This window comes from Zophobas morio, unplaced genomic scaffold (genome assembly GCF_036711695.1).
Source record: "Zophobas morio isolate AGI-343-1 ecotype UQ-CSIRO unplaced genomic scaffold, CSIRO_AGI_Zmor_V1 ptg000014l, whole genome shotgun sequence".
Taxonomy (NCBI): Eukaryota; Metazoa; Arthropoda; class Insecta; order Coleoptera; family Tenebrionidae; genus Zophobas; species Zophobas morio.
Genome location: NW_026972119.1, coordinates 3,917,400 through 3,931,912, shown reverse-complemented (window position 1 = coordinate 3,931,912; position 14,513 = coordinate 3,917,400). Strand labels below are relative to the sequence as shown.

At 30.6% G+C, this 14,513-nt stretch overlaps 1 protein-coding gene across 2 annotated transcripts in view; it reads right to left on the bottom strand.

Moving 5' to 3' along the window:
- Window positions 1–10,613, bottom strand: part of LOC135129211 (homeobox protein abdominal-B-like) — a 201,993-nt gene extending 191,380 nt beyond the window's left edge. For both annotated transcript variants that reach the window (XM_064056344.1, XM_064056346.1), the window contains exon 1: window positions 10,263–10,613. The gene's annotated coding sequence lies outside the window, so the exon portion shown is untranslated. The remainder of the gene's footprint in view (window positions 1–10,262) is intronic.
- Window positions 10,614–14,513: the final 3,900 nt, after the last annotated feature.

Here is a 14,513-nt window from a genome sequence, read left to right as displayed (position 1 = left end):
GTAAAGTAGGATTTCAGGGAATATATTTATAGCAGGTGTCTGACATAATGAAATTTTTCCATCAGTAAATTGCCTCGTTGACTAATGAAGCAAAATTTTACCAGTAATTTGAATGTCAAAAGATCCACCGAACTCTCTTCGATACTGTGTTTATTTAGTTTTCACTTTTTTTGTTGATTTTCCCGGCTCTGTTTAAACTAGCTCATGCCAATGTAAATAATATCCGACACGTTTTAGACTAATGTTTACACGGTAGTTTTTCTTTTTGTTCCGTCCAACCAAGTTTGTTTTTCTTTTTAAATATACAAAAGGTAACGTGATATTGAATGAAAGATAGAGTGAACGCATAAAAGTTAAATTGGGATACCCCGGACAGGTAGCACAAATATTTAGTGAAGTCTAATCGATCAGAGAATCTTGAATATATATGACTTTACACCCTGCATGCTTGCCCATGAAATTCAACTATATGTTATATTTATACAAGTCTTTCATAAATGTTTCTTATACAAGTCTTTCATAAATGTTTCTTATACCTATCCAATGACCTGTCAAATTTAAAAAATTGCAGATTTGCCACTTTTTAGTAATGGGAAACGATTTAAATGTTTTATTTGATATGGTCAAAATATTAGCTGTCAGAGTAACTATAGCATTTGGACTATGGTTGCCACGGAGATGGTTAGAAGTTAGCACTATTGTTGTACACGTCGAAAGTGCTGTATGAGGAACAACATGACTTTTCAAAAATATTTTAAAACTCTCAATAAAACATCCATTTAAATGTGTAATAAAGTCGTTTTTCTTAGCCTTTGTAATATCATCAAACTGAAAAATAACAAATTCAAACGCGTTTCAAATTCAACTAATTGTTTACGTGGGATGTATAGATATTTTTTCAAATTCGAATTCAATATACAGGTACAGAAATTAGGTATATGGGTACAAGAAGCTGTGCGCTAATTATTCCTCAAAATTTTTTTTTTTGCTCCATTTGTTTTCGAGATGCAAGGCCAACATTATTTTTTAATGGCACTAATTAATGTATTTTTGAATAGAGCTTTCTTTCTGAATTCATTGATATAGTACAATCATACTTTCTTTCTGATTGAAATGGAAAAGTAAATTATTTTGTATAAGAATAAATAAAAAAAGAAAAATGACGTAGTTACCTTTGAAAATAATTTTAATTTGAGATGTAAAGTGTTTCTTGCAACAATGGTGCATCTAAGTGAAGCTGAGTGCATAGAATTATTAATGATTACTGGTTACGGTGACAAAAGACGAAGTTTTGCTCAAGTAGCAACATTTTTCAACGAAATTCATCCTGAACGAGAACCCATTTCTAAGTCGACGATTTCAAAAACGTTACGAAGATTTAAGGAAATTGGAAGTGTTAAAGAATGTCCAAAACCTGGTAGGTCAACAACTGCTACAAATGATGAAAATGGTTTTAATGTCCTCTTAGACGAAACAGAAAATCCCAAAACGTCAGTGCATTAATTAGCGCTGAATCTCAATGTTTGTAGAAAATCAATTGAAACAATAATGAAAATGGAAAAATTTCACCCATACAAAATCCATTTGGTAGGTATATTTAAGAGATGATTTTGACCGTAGTGTAGAATTTACCAAAATTATTATGAACAAAATACAACAAGATGGAAATTTTATCAACAGGAATTTGTTTTCTGACGAATCTACGCTTTGTTTAAATGGTGGACTGGTCTAACAGAAATCCATACTGGATGGAGCAAATCCACACAGCATCTAGAAAAATTGAATCTAAATTCGTACAGAACGTATAGTACCTAGACTTAGAGAATTGTTTCCCAATTACAAATCTCCGGAGTTACCAGCAGAAACTATTTGGTTTCAACAAAACCGTGCTCCACCCCATTTTGAACTTCAAGTGCGACAGTATTTAAATGAAACGTTCCTGGCAGATGGATAGGCCGAAGGGGTACTATTGAGTGGCCTGCCAGGTCACCAGATTTATCACCGCTTGACTTTTTTTTGTGGGGCTATTTGAAGAATCACGTTTATATCAATAGATATCATTTTGGGCATCTTTTGTAGGAAACAGAAGTTTAATTTTGGTTTCGGTTGTTATTGGTTAATTTATGTATTGTTTTATATTAATTGAAATTAATAATTATTATTAATTTATTTCATTATTGTTTAATAATTTCTTTTGCAATTTCAGTCTGAAAGAAAATATGACTGTGCTAAGCATATCAATAAATTCAGAAAATATTCAAAAATACATTAGTTATATGGTAGTGTCATTTAAAAAAAAATAAGTTGGCCTTGCATCTCGAAAACAAATGAAGCAAAAAAAAAATTTTTGACGAATAATTAAAGTACAAACTATTTAACCGTTTCGATACATTCTAGCGATCCTGTACGTATATTGCTATAAGTTATTGTATTTATATGTTACCAATTACGTAGTTTTAAGGATATATACCGAGAGTGCTTATTTGTTTTTTTTAAGTTTTAGTAGCTGCATCAAGAGAAAAATTTATTTCAATCACTTTTATTAATGTGTCTATTTATAACAATAAGAAAATAAATTTGCATAAGTTAATATTATAGAAGATACTTTAAAATTTTATTACATTGTAGGTGTACAATGTAATTCTAATCATGATATACCTACAGAAAAGTGGCTATAGGAATTCCTATGTTAAATGTTATACCCCATGTTAACCTATGTTTGAGTAAATATTTAGAGCTGAAATTTTTACTGGATGTAATTTGCGACATCCTTGGTCGATTTTATTAAAGATTATGCTTTAAGTGAAAGGATAATCCTTAAAAAAATAAAATTATTTGGATATTTTTATCGGTAATATTATAGGCAGCCTTGTTATGTCTGATTCCAACAGTCTGTTTCTTTTCTAAAAACTCCAAAGAAAGTATTTTAATGATTAAATTAAAATTATGCTGTCAAAAAAGTCAAAATCTTCTATGATGTACCAAAAATTTGTAATCAAAATAATTTTTATTTTTTAAAACGCAAATGAACGATTTACCACAAAAAGTGGTAATGGAAATTAAAGTAGAACCCTGCGGCTATTTTCACCGTAAAAATCATCTCCGTGTTTTCACCCTAACAAAAGCTAACATGGGGACTAAAATTTAACATGATAATCCATATGGTCACTTTTAAAAAAGATGCACTGTATATTATTCATTTGCTTAAATGTTTTCAGTTTAGTTTTTCACTTCTAAAATAAATATTTTATAAATAAAACTGAGTATCATTTTATATTTCTTTGGATTTTTTTATTGATTTTCAAGTGTAAAATAGTGGTCTCGTAAAAACTAAAAAAGACATGGAACAACATTGAAATGTAAATTATGTTCTAGCACAATGAAAGAAAGGGAACGGCCGTTATTAAAACGTAAACTGATATTATTTAATAGCTTCTCTATAAGTGAGAGACTACAAAAGAAAATTTTGGTCAACAAATTAAACTGGAGTCATAAATAAATTTTAGTTAATATTCTGCAGTGCAGTTTATGTAAAGTAAAGTAATTGTGTAAATTAAATATGTAAAAAAATGTTAAATTGAAAGTAAGGATGGTACGTCAAAATATAGGTGGGTACACGAACATTTTACAACTATTTAAGTGAGGTTCACTTAATATATATGTAGCATTCTATTTTGAGATCACGTCATTAATTTTTCGGAGAAGAAAATTAAACTCTCAGAGTAGTTAGTCGGAAAAATAATTTCCAAGTTTATCTCTTCAACAGTTTTTAGTAATTCTTATCTTCTGGTAATTTCCAGAAGATAAGAAAGTGAAAACGAAACTGCATTTTCGTGTACCTACAGTAGGAATCGTATGTATTACAAGCGAAAATAAAGAGAAGCGTTAATTTTCACACAACCAATAATTTGAGATGGGAAAAAGATTTATATGATCAGTATAATCTTAAATACAAAACTAAAACAAATTAACTATTGTTTAAAAAATACGACCATGCGAAAAATTTAGATATAATTTTTGTAATGAATTTCGAATCAACATGGGTGATATTCATATTTATTACAGTGTTTTTAATAGGTTAGGTGTATATACTAGGTATACATATACCTACTTTAAAAAAACGACACAAAAATCATGTTTTCTTTTATTAAACCCGGGGTAGCACCACTTACTCGAGGATTTGGGCAGCATTTGCTTTCGCACTTGCGTTTCGTCACTGTAAAATGACTGGTATGCTCTCAAAATAAAAATAACATTTTGTAGTTTTTTCTTTTTCGAGCTGCGATCTGGAAAAATCTAGAATTGTGAAATTAAAATTAAAAATCTAAAAAATTAAAAACCTACTAAGATCGATATAAATGTGATGTAGGTTTCAAAATTTAAATCAAATTAAAAAAAAAGTCATCTTAAAATTAATTCATAAGTTTAAACTTGTTTCAGAATAATTACCAGATATAACGTACCTATTTATTGTTTGCCGTTTGAAAACAAATCGATTAGAAGCGCATACAAAACTTAACGAAAAGGCAACGTCATTTGACTCAAAGTTTTCTAAGGATTCATATATTATCTATACCTATACCTATTTAAAAATAAAAAAACTACAAATCAATAATTTTCTCACTTGAATTTCTGCTGTCATGTTAAATTGATGCAAAGAAATGAAAACTACAGATGGTAGGTAGAATGTTGCCATTTTTACAGTTGTGTTTCGAGATTTCTCATTCATTGTTTATAAAGCCCAAATTTTGGTTTCACCCGTTTTCTAATTCTAGACGGCATTTAACAGACATTTTATGCAACGATATATTTATCGAGTGTATCAAATGATAATAATTAGTAAATAATAACACCTTTTATGTTTTTCTACTTGCTTGTTAAGAATTTAAGAATAAGTACTTATTGATTGTGTTCAGTATTAAAAAATTATTACGGTATTATAAAATCATGTAAAATACTTATAGGTATGTAGAAATATGTATGTCCAAAATATGTCGAAATATTTCTTTCAGAACTTACAACCGCGTCTTGTAAATGAGTTTTTTTCCTCACTACTACTTATGTTAATTTACTTAATTAATTATAATAAAAGTTAGGTATATGAATTCAATTAAGTATTTCGGTCAAAATGGACTAATAAAAACAAATACATCGTAGATCCATACTTTTGCTAATTTCACGGGTAGGTATATGCTAGGTATAGCATGGATAAGAGAACTTGTGCATTACCCTAAAACGCAGAACGTCAAAGTTCTTTCCACTTAGGTAAATTTTGATAAATGGTACTCTATATTTAAGGATTAATGTTTCAGATTACATTTTAATATTTTTTTAGAAATGTGTAGTACAGTCATATTTCTTAATAACTGATGTAAAAAGTTTACTCATTTGAAATTAACTGTGCATCCCGGCGTGTTATTATCGACAGATATTTAATTTAGACGTCAAAGTAATTGTAAACTGATGATAAATTAAAAAAAAAACTAACCGCTTCCTCTGAACTGATTTATTACCGAACGTTCCTTAATTTGCAAGTATAAGTTCAATTACTAAGCAAACAACAAGAGACTCAAATACGTTCAACTGGAACTTGTTTATCCTAATGCTCCACAAAATTTACAAGATGGTGCTTCCACACATGTTGCATCTTAACGAAAAACCCCCGCCGAATGTTAACATCCTCGTCGAAACTTTAAAAGCCGTTCTGGTGTTTCAGGTTTTCGAAGAAATTACGTATCCCGGCCATACATCAACCATGACAGGGCCTCTTCCGACGGACCAATGAGCACCAGACACGGTATCGACCGACTTGTATTGCCGGGGCAACCGATAATCAGCCTGCCGCGATGCTGAAACCCGCACATCGACATGGAGCTGAAATTTTGCTTCGATGCGCAAAACACCCAGAGGTACATACACGAAATCGGCGCTCATGATAAACACCGAACGTTTGCTTTTATGATTTACGACGCAATTCGTCCAGTGGAGACGGCGGGAAAAATTTCGCCTACACAAAAAATCACCAGCGTATTCGAGTTTTGGAGGCCGGAAAAGACAAAAGAGGTTAGTTTTAATTCTGATTTATGATATTAAAAACTGGATAAAGAAATTCACAGGACAGTTTTTTGGCTTCAGTTTTATTTCGTTTTCTGATTGATTGCTCATAAATAATGTACAAAAGTATCTACTATATTCCAATGGTTGAACGAGACAAAAGAAGTTAGTTCGACGTTAATTTGAAATGTTAAACGCCCACGTGCACAGAGACCGACTAAAGAAATATATGTGCGCCGCAGTGATCTTCTTCGGGCCCGATTTTATTTTAATTTTTGTGAAATTTTGAAAAAGACGACCTTAATTTGGGGCGTCTGTTTTCATCAGGCCCGAACAGACTGATCAGCTATAAATCATGCTAATTTAAACAAGCAAATTGCGAAAATGTATCTCAGTTGCCGGGCTAGAAACACATGTGCCATTAACTTAAACAAATTATGTAAGAAATAGTAAATTCTCGGGGAATATCCAAATAATGGTCAACATCAAAAATGCCGAAGAGTTTACAGCCTATAAATTTGCATACTTAAAATGAGGTGGAATTTAACGAATTTATGTGCAACACTTTACATATTAAATCGTGTGAGTCAGATGGCTTAGAAAATGGACGGTTATGCTTTGGGTGGTTCCGTCGATAAATCTTCCATTGTTTTCAAAGTTTGGGCGTCTCAAATGGTTAAAGAAGCGCCTTCAAACACCTTGTTGGTGTTACTAGAAAGCTTAATCATAAAATTATCAATTATACCTACTCGCAAACACATTAAACATGTTACCGTAACTTTATAGCTTAATAAACTAATTAATTAAGTTTAGTGTACATTTACGAGTTTTTATTGTAAATATAATAAGATTTATAAAACGATTCTTGTTGTTATTGCAGAAGAGAAAAGAACAATGTGCTCTCATTATTAAAAATTATGGTCAATTTCGCTAATAGTATCTCATTCAAACGTAAATTACAAGAGCCATTATTTTGCTTAATACGGTTGTTTTATTTTCAACTTTATTGAAAAATATAATTTGAGCTTCATTTATTTGTTGTGGGGATTTGGAGTTTTATCTAGAGCAAAAGTTATTATTTTGATAGCGAGGCCCATTGTCAAGGAAAATGTAAGATTGATAAATCGGTAATAAAATGGAAGTTATTAAATTTGTAATCGAATTTTTATTTATAACTATGAGTAAGGTATGATAAACCAGGTTCGATAAAACATATTTAAAAAAATAAAAGATGGAAATATAATGACAAGATAAAAAAGAGCCGATTATTCAATACAAGAAAAAAAATAATAAACTACCTAAATAAAAAGTTAACTTATATAACTTTTATAGTATTGCAGGTATTGCTCTCTACTTCTCACGAATAACAATATGATATGGTTAAAAGTAACATAGAAAAAATTGTTAAATATATAGTTTCGTTATAACATATTATAGAGGAATATAATATCTATAAATCTTATTATTACAAAATAAATATGTTTTTCTACTTTGCGTTAACAATGGCCTCATTATTAAACCGAAAACAGTTTAATAATGGAATCAATTGTTAAACTGTATTTCAGGTGGCGTGCAAGAAGTGGGGCCCCCTTTTTCCATTTTTTGAGGCAAACTTAGGTTAGATTGTTAGTGTTCGGTGGTTAGATGTCAAACTTTGACATTGTGAAGTTAGCCACAACGCTACAACTAACCTTTCGAATTAAAAGGCCCTAAATTATAACCTTGAATTTTTATTAATTTTTTGTTTCCGATAAGATGCAAAGTAGAAAAAATAGTATATTATACTCGTTTAATAAGACGCATTGTGGCACTTATTCCTTTGGAGCACTCCTCGCTGCGCTCGTCGTGCCCCAAACCCATGCGTGCCACAATAAGACGTCTTATTAAACTAGTATAATAATATACTATTCTATAGTCGTACAGGTCAAAATAAAAAATGATCGGCATGACACATTTACGAGTAGGTATTTATTTATTTTTTTACTTATTTCAATCATTAAGAAATATTTTTTATAGTAAAATGATTTAATCGTATTTAGACTAAATCAGAAATTAAAAAATAACGTCATTTATTATGATACCGAGAAACCATATTTTTGAAAATAATATAATAGATATAGTTAATTGTTTTTCTCTTTGTTTAAATATTTTCCTAGTTCCTACTTTGTGAATTAATTTAATTTTTAATTAATAATTTTTGGAGGATCTAGGTAAGCAACCGATCGTCCTTGTTCGAACATAATCTACTTCTGTTTTTGACTTTATAAACTGGTTAACAAACTTTGTGGTTTTTCTTCCAGTTTTTTAAAAAGATGTCTTCAAATACCTAATGTAAAATGGAAATGGGGATTCACAGGTTACAAAATATTGTAAATCAAACTAAGAGATATTTGTGAATTTGTGAATTATTGTAAAATAGAAAACCAATCGCTCTTTACATGCTTACTAGGAAGCATCATTTAATTCTATCCACTTCATCGCGGCAACAATCTTAAGAATATAATATTGTTCTAAAGAAAGTTTATCCAGATACTTACATTGTATATTTTTTAGAATATCACGAACTTCTTTGACATTTTGGTAATTCAGTTACCCTAATTGAAAGGTTACAGAATGTTAGACCAAACTTACTTATTCTTCCTTTCCATAAAGTTGATGATCATGTCGAAAAAGTAGGTAATAACTAAATTTTCCATAAAACTTACAATTATAAAAATAAGCGCTTATTTTTTAGAACAGATATTTCTAAAATATGTACCTACTAATCGGTTTAATTTGTAGATCATTTTAAGAATTCCTGAAATTCTGGTAACACAATTTCGTTACAATTAGTAGGTAGGTAAGCGTTATATTGCACCTAACAGAATTTCAAACATATACCTAAATATGTTTTAATTAACATTTTACTTGTTGATCTTAAATACAGCTCTTTACCTTTGGTGATGATATTATAAAACCACAAATTTTAAATTTTCTGTAGTTTCAGGTGTTTGATCAGTCTATTGAATATTTCCGTAATAATAAAAAATTGTCTCACAAAAAAAATGATCTCAAAAATGAAAGAAACGAAAGATAAATTATAATTTTTGCTTTAACAAAAGCTTTAGAATTTATTATATAATGCCAACCAGTGTTTAAATATAATTATTTTATAAAAGTGCTTGTGTTTGTATCACACATGTACCTAAGTTTTATTTGTAAAAAAAATATGTTTGCATTTCACTATCTAGTGAAATACCTAGCTTCCGGTTTTGCTTTTATGATTTACGAATCAATTCGTCCAGTGGAGACGGCGGGAAAAATTTCGCCTACACAAAAAATCACCAGCGTATTCGAGTTTTGGAGGCCGGAAAAGACAAAAGAGGTTAGTTTTAATTCTGATTTATGATATTAAAAACAGGATAAAGAAATTCACAGGACAGTTTTTTGGCTTCAGTTTTATTTCGTTTTCTGATTGATTGCTCATAAATAATGTACAAAAGTATCTACTATATTCCAATGGTTGAACGAGACAAAAGAAGTTAGTTCGACGTTAATTTGAAATGTTAAACGCCCACGTGCACAGAGACCGACTAAAGAAATATATGTGCGCCGCAGTGATCTTCTTCGGGCCCGATTTTATTTTAATTTTTGTGAAATTTTGAAAAAGACGACCTTAATTTGGGGCGTCTGTTTTCATCAGGCCCGAACAGACTGATCAGTCTATTGAATATTTCCGTAATAATAAAAAATTGTCTCACAAAAAAAAAATGATCTCAAAAATGAAAGAAACGAAAGATAAATTATAATTTTTGCTTTAACAAAAGCTTTAGAATTTATTATATAATGCCAACCAGTGTTTAAATATAATTATTTTATAAAAGTGCTTGTGTTTGTATCACACATGTACCTAAGTTTTATTTGTAAAAAAAATATGTTTGCATTTCACTACCTAGTGAAATACCTAGCTTCCGGTTTTGGAGTCTTTGATCACTTGCAAAGTCACTTGTACTTTGGAAAGATCGCCACCTACTGATTCTACAATCGCATGTTTGCCACCCGCTCATTGTACAATAATAAAGAACTAGGCGCAAACAGTTATAAGCCGTGCGTCAATTGGAGGAAATTATAAACAAAGTTCAACACGCCCATCGCTGATACACCAATCCGTCCCGTCGTGAAAAAACTTGAAAAACAGATAAATCTCTGTCAAAAAAAACCCAACATACCATAATGTATCCGAGGAATTTTTTATCGATTCACATGTAGAAACCGATAAATAATCTTCTTTTGGCAACGCGGGCACAACATATTTCTTGTTTCACAGTTTATTTGAACACATGTTAGGATCTTAGTCACAAACTTCATTTTGTACTTGTATAAATTATTTACGTTTTACTTTATTTAGTAAACTGTCAAAGACAAATATCCAAACAAGTGATACCCTTGTCTTGTCGTCACTCCATTACGAAACACTCACACTAAAAATAATAACACGTCTTTTCTTTTAGGCTTATCGCGACACTGTGATATTGAAGAATAACATCTTTAGTTCGACTGTCTCGGATGTATTCAAACAACAGCTGAGCCGCCATAAAATCATATAATAACCCTAAGCTTTGAGCTAACTCTGAGCGCAGCTGGCTCGGAATTTCGTATAGATGTGCTAATTAGCAGAGTAAGCCGCTTTACCTCTTTCGGCGAACTGTTTTTCTTGTCTCATGTTGCTCATCGCGTCCGCGGTTTGGCTCCACAAAGGTCACATTATGCCAGGTAAAAAGTCTTCAAGTTTATCAAACTCGCTACATGTACCTCCTTTCGTATTCTGTTTTGTTAATAAAATAAAAAATACATTTCTAGGTGGGGTGGATCCACGACCGACGAATTTCGCCAAAATCTGATGTAAACATAATTTTAATTAATTTCATCATGTCAGTGTGTGATATTTATTTTATTTTTAATATAATTAAAATTTCAAAATAAGTATGTATCTTTTCATTAAAGTTTAAAACTTACATACACCTACCTATTAATAAGGTACAGCGGTTTATATTGATCGTTTCACAATCTACTTACATATTTATATTTGCATGCAATGAAAAATTTGAGATTAGTAGAAACAACTCATATCCACTAAAATCGTAGTAGGTACTTTTGCTATAGATGAAATGTAATTAATACTTTGTTATACTAAGTATGAATTAAATTACAAAAAAAAAAAAATCCAAAAAGTTATGAACATTTTTTCGAATGTAGGTACTACCCAAAGAATTTTTTTTTTTGGTTATAATAGATTTTTTGACATAAGTTTAAAGAAACATTAGATTAAAAATCTCTTTCCTCGTTGTCAAACATTTGGCTGAATGGGCTAGTAAATACAACGTCGGCTCACATTCAAGGTTCATATTACGTACTCGTATATGCCTACTTATCTACTTATTATAAGTATTCATTTTTCCATTTTGTTTAATTTTTCTCAATACTGTGTTTGGAAGTGCGTTGCTATTATTTTTTTCTGTTTCTTTATTATTGTTGAATCGGTGTTTATTTCAAATTAAAATTTTTCCGCTGAAATAGACTACTTATTATGATCTCACACTGCAGCAGTCAAGTGAGTCTTCTAAATTCGAAAATATATAAAAATCAGCTTTGTTCAGAATAAGAATTGGATCGAAAATTATTTCCGTGGGAAGCTACGCAAACATAACACAAAAACCTAAGCTAAGGAAGTATTGTAATAAGTAGGTAGCATCCATCGGACGAATGTTCATGTTATCTCGACGTTTTATGACCCCAAGAGTACGAAAACATAAGTTTTCCGTTTTCTTCTGTTCCCTTTGTATCCACTTTTATTAGACAGATACCTAATCCTTGAAACTACCCAATGTTTTTAAATTTTATATGTGTATCAAGAATATTGTGTTGATAATAAAACGTTAGCAAAATTCTGTCTAATCATCCCCACCAACCATGCGATAACGTCATCTGAAACAGTTAGATGTAAGTAGAAAATGTTATTTAAATTTTACAAAAATACCATACTCTTACAGGTGTAGGAGTATGAATCCGTCTTGACCCTAGACATCCAGATTTTTGGAAAAAACAAAATTTAAAATTGTATAACCATATTTTGCAATTTAACTTTGAAACTGCAAAACAAATGCTTTGAAATCCTGCAAACCTTTTAAAGTTCTCATGATAAATTGTTAAGCAAAATTGATCCGTTTGTATTGTATTTTGTATTTCAATTACGTTTTAGTTTGGTATAAATTAGTGCTGTACCTATTTATATTTTAAGACAGTGAAACTAGGAGAAGTATGACTATACAAAACAAAGAACAAGTTGACAATATGGCAAAACAGTCGATTTTGGTGAGAATTTAGTTTAGAGGTATAAAGAGAAAAAAGAATGCTGTCAACTGAAACTCAGTCGGTAATTATTGTTCAAAATAATTGATCTAAAGTTATTTAGATAGCAGTTTCCTGGCCCGTGTAAAGTGTGTAAAGTACAGCTAAAGAAGCATGCGGCGAGTGTGTTTTAAGGGAGTTCTTTTCCATTACAAAATTTTATGATAACGTCATCAACGTTTTAGCAAGGATACGTAGTACATTGATTTGAATCGGTGTGGTATAAGATTAATAGTAACTGTAGTGTATACCTAAATTTTCGGGAGAATTTGGTTAGGCGTTCTTGATTTGACCAATAAAATAAAGTGCTTCATGAATTAATTTTTTGAGCCACCTGTATAAGTAATACTAAAAAATATTAATGCATTGATAAACCACAAGTATAGAGCACATACATTAGGTAAAGTTTGTCTAGAATTATAAGAATTTTATGGACTCCCAAAGTTAATTCGTTTTACAGCCCTGTTGTCAATTTTATTGTACAGCTGAAGAGCGTGGCGAACTCAGGTACAGAAAACATCGGCTTTCTCCTGACAGGCTCTTTACCTGTACAATAGAATTGACGACAGGGTTGTAAAACGAATTAACGTTGGGAGTCCATAAAATTCTTATAATTCTGGACAAACTTTACCTACTATTCAAAGTTTTGAGATGATGTCATTAGTTTAATTGGGGGAATAAACGGATACCTTTTCATTAACGATTTGCCATTTACGATAAGCTTAAAACGTGTACAAGTTTTTAAAGCATTCGGTTTTGCAGTTTGCAAATTAACTAACTAACTAATATTGTTAGAAGTACAATTTTGATATTTCTTTTTAAAAATCTGAATGTCAAGAGTAAAAACTCAACACGGATTAATAAACCACAAGTTGTATGGTATTATATAAAATTTAAATAAAATTAATTATTGTAAATTTTAGAGATCCCATTCTTGGTGGGGATGAGCAGACAAATTTTGACAACAATCGGTTTAGTAGTTTCAAAGATTATCTGTCTAATAACAATCGACACAGACGGCGTACGGCAGACAGACCGAAATGGGAGACATTGTCTCATACCCTAAGAATTATAAAACATCAAAAAAACATAAAACTAGTTATATCCTTTTACAATATTTCCGTAGCTTACGCTTAGAAAGTAAAAATGAGAAAAACATAGATTAAGTTAAATTGGTATAGACAGTTTTAACCAAGAACTTAGATTTTCTAAAATTATTGGGTTGCAATCTATTAAAAATTTATTAGGCACATTATTGTCCGAATTACCGAATCGATTGAAGGTAGCGACACCTTAACTAAAATTTATCTTTTGTAATTTTTATTTTTTGCGTTATTTTACTTTATACTTCCAGAGCATAAGCGAAAGAAGTATTGTAATAGGGTCCATTGGTCACTTTCATGTTTTCTCGAAGTTTCATGATCCCTAAAATACGAAAAAAGTGGTCTTCTATTGTTGCCGATCTCTCTGTCTGTCTGTCGTTAGTGTGGATTTTTATTAGACAGATAACTTTCGGCATTACTTGACAGATTGTTGTCAAATTTTGTACTTACATTAGGAATGTCATGTAAATGGTAAAACGCTTATTTAGCTAATCATCCCCACCGTCACTGTCATCTCCAAATTTTATAACAGTATTTTTTTTATTTTAAAAAGTAAAATACTCCTGCACCCGTGGTATATAAATCCGTGTTGAGTTTTCATCCTGGACATTCAGAATGTTGGAGAAAAGTAAATAAAAATTAAGTATACCTATAACAACATTTTGCAACTTAACTTTGAACTGCAAAACCGATTGCTCTAAGATCTTGCAAATGTTTTGAAGTTATCGTTAATCAAAATGTGTTCGCTTCCTTTCCCAAAAAAATGATGACGTCTCAAAATTTTGCTGAATAAATCCTCTCTAAAATATGCCTAACATTATAACTACTTATATACTTGTGGTTTATGAATGCACTCATAGTTTTTAAAAATACTTGTACAGGATGATTCAAAAAATGTATTGGATAAGACAACTTCTTTTACTGATTAAATTAAGAACGACTCAGTATATTTTCCCCAAAAATTTGAGA